The sequence below is a fragment of the Trichechus manatus genome, unplaced genomic scaffold (genome assembly GCF_000243295.1).
Source record: "Trichechus manatus latirostris isolate Lorelei unplaced genomic scaffold, TriManLat1.0 scaffold00003, whole genome shotgun sequence".
Taxonomy (NCBI): Eukaryota; Metazoa; Chordata; class Mammalia; order Sirenia; family Trichechidae; genus Trichechus; species Trichechus manatus.
Window position 1 is genome coordinate 37,267,971 of NW_004443939.1, and position 3,136 is coordinate 37,271,106.

A 3,136-nucleotide genomic window follows, 5' to 3' on the forward strand; every position below is an offset into this window, starting at 1 on the left:
AGTTGTGTCAGAATTTTCAAGTAAGATGAGACCAGCCTTTGAAGACTGGGAAGGAGGAGTTCTTTAGAGAACAGAAAGCTCTATAGGGTTTGAGTGTTAAGATGGTAGAACCATTGAAGTCCACATCTCCATACCACTTTTCAAGATCCAACTCCTTCCCAATCAATGCCTTAATTTTTCACATGACAACTGGTGAGGCTGTTTATTCAGCTTACCTTGTAATTCAGCTCTTTGAAACACTAATACTTGATTTGGATATGTCATGCCAGCAACTAATAGAGATAAATGTTTAAGGCAATCATGGAAGCTGTCTGAACCTCTGAGCTTATCACATTTTTCTTTAAACATCCTGTTGTTATTGTTGTTGTTAGGTGCCATCAAGTCGGTTCTGACTCCCAGCAACCCTATGTATCCTCACAATCATTGTTATGCTTCAACCCACTGTTGCAGCCGCTGTGTCAATCCATCTCGTTGAGAGTCTTCCTCTTTTTCGCTGACCTTCTACTTTACCAAGCATGATGTCCTTCTCCAGGGACTGGTCCCTCCTGATAACATGTCCAAAGTATGTGAGATGAAGTCATTCTAGTGCAGTCATAAGTAGCAGACTTACCCCACAATCTTTTTATTTTTCACTCCTGCCATAGTAGATCTGCAGCAACTAGGTCCACTAAAGGCTTGCCTTCAGTAACTAATTTCTGTTGAGTACAGGCCAGTTTTAAATTGAGATATAATTCACATTCACTAAATTGCACATATATTAAGTGTTCAGAATATAAGTTTTGACAGTTGTATACCCCCATGGAACCACTACCAAATAAGATCTTGAATATTTATATCAACCCAGAAAGTTTCCTTCTTTCCATTTCCTCCAATTAACTAAAACTAACCTCACACTCTACACTAAAACAATCACTTTCTTATTCTTGTTATTATAGGTTAATTTTGAGTTGTGCCAATGTATAACTCGGTGACACCTAACAACCTAGCAACAATAAATAGGTTTATTTTCCCTGCCCTTGATTTTCATAAGTACAGAATTATGCAATATATATATTCTTTTATGTCTGGCTCCTTTCACTCAAATTAATACTTTTAGATCAACCCATGTTGTTGCATGTATTAGTAGTTTGTTCCTTTTAATTGCTGAGTATTGCCATTGTATGAATATATCACAATTTGTTAATCAATTCTGTTGCTGATAGACATTCAGATTGTTTTCAGTTATTATAAATAAGGCTGCTATGAACATTCTTGTAAAAGGTATTTTATGAACATATGTTTTCATTTTTCTAACCTAGAGGTGGAATTGCTAGATCATGGGGTATACGTATGTTTGTAAGAAAAAGCCAGACGCATCTCCAAAGTGGTTGTACCAGCAATGTATGAAGGTTCTACTTGGTTCACATTTTTGCCAATATTCGTTAGAGCCACCTTTTTTATTTTAGCTATTCTAGTGGGTGTGAAAGGAGCCCTGGTGGTATGGTGGTTAAGTGCTTGGCTGCTAACCCAAGATCACAGTTCAAACCCACTGCTGCTCTGAGGGAGAAAGATGTGGCAGTTTATTTCCATAAAGGTTACAGCCTTGGAAAGCCTATGGGGCAGTTCTACTCTGTTCTATAGGGTTGCTATGAGACAAAATCCACTCGACAGCAATGGGTCAATGGCTTTAGTGGGTTTGAGGTCGTTATCTCATTGTGATTTTAATTTGCACTTCCCTAATAACTAACGATGCAGAGCGCCTTTTTTCTAAAAAAATATATATAGTTAGTGACCATCTGTATATATATATATATATATATTTAATATAGTTAGTGACCATCTGTTTATGAAGTGTTAAGTCTTTTGTATTTTTTTTAATTGATTTGTATATTCTGAGAAAATCTTGTCTCAGAGATATATAATGAATATTTTCTCTCAAGCTATATCTAATCTATTCATTTTCTTAATGGTACTTTAATGAGCATAAACTTTAACTTTTGATACAATCTAAATTATTAATATTTTTCCTTTTATGGTTAGTGGTTCACCACTCCAAGTTTGTGAAGATATTCTACGTTTTCTTCTAGAAGATTTATGATCCTAAGCTTTTATATTTGTCTATGATTCATCTTGAATTCATTTTTTGTAAGGAATGAATTAGGAGTCAAGGTTCATTTTGTTCTGTACAGATATCCAATTGTTCCACCATCATTTGTTTAAAAGATTTTCCCCCATTGAACTTAGTGCTTCTGTTGAAAATGAATAGACCACGTATGTGTGGGTCTATTTATGGACTTTCCATTCTATTCCAATAATCAGTAACCTAAATGTATGCCAATATCACATTCTCTTGATAATTGTAGTTTTACATAAGTCTTAAAATTAGATTGTTGTTGTTAGTTGCCATCACGTCAGGGCTAACACATGGCAACCTTCTGTATAACAGAATGAGGCATTGCCCAGTCCTGTGCCATCTTCATGATTGTTGGTGTGTTTAAATCCACTGCTGCTCCTATTGGGTCAATCCCACTCATTGAGGGTTTCCCTCATTTTTGTTGGCCTCTACTTTACCAAACACAATGTCCTTTTCTAGCAATTGGTCTTTCCTGATGATGTGTCCAAAGTAAGTGAGTCAATGTCTCACCATTTTCACTTCTAAGAAACATTCTGGTTGTTTTTCTTTTAAGGTTGATTTGTTTGTTCTTTTGGCAGTCCACAGTACACTCAGTATTCTTCCCCAATATCACAGTCCGAACACATCAATTCTTCCTTTTTCATTATCCAGCTTTTCCATGTTTATGATAAGGCCATGGCTTGGGTCAAAAGCACCTTAGTCATCACGGTAACATCTTTAGACCTGATTTACTACAAGAGTGGTTGTCTACAGGGTAAGTCAAGCAAGGATTGAGCAAAGTCCTGGAGAACAGATGGACATCTCTTTTACTAGAGTATTAGTGGGCAACAGCTGCCTATTGTTCAAAGCAGGTGCTTACAGAAACCATGCAGAAGAGCAACTACCCTAGTTTTGCACTAGCGATATGCTTTGGGGGTAGGGCTGGGGGTGGCATGGTGTGAGGTTGAGATGAATACTTATATAACACAGTAGTAACAGTAAGGCTTTGGACTCAGACCAACCTGTGTTCATGTTTTCTAGCTA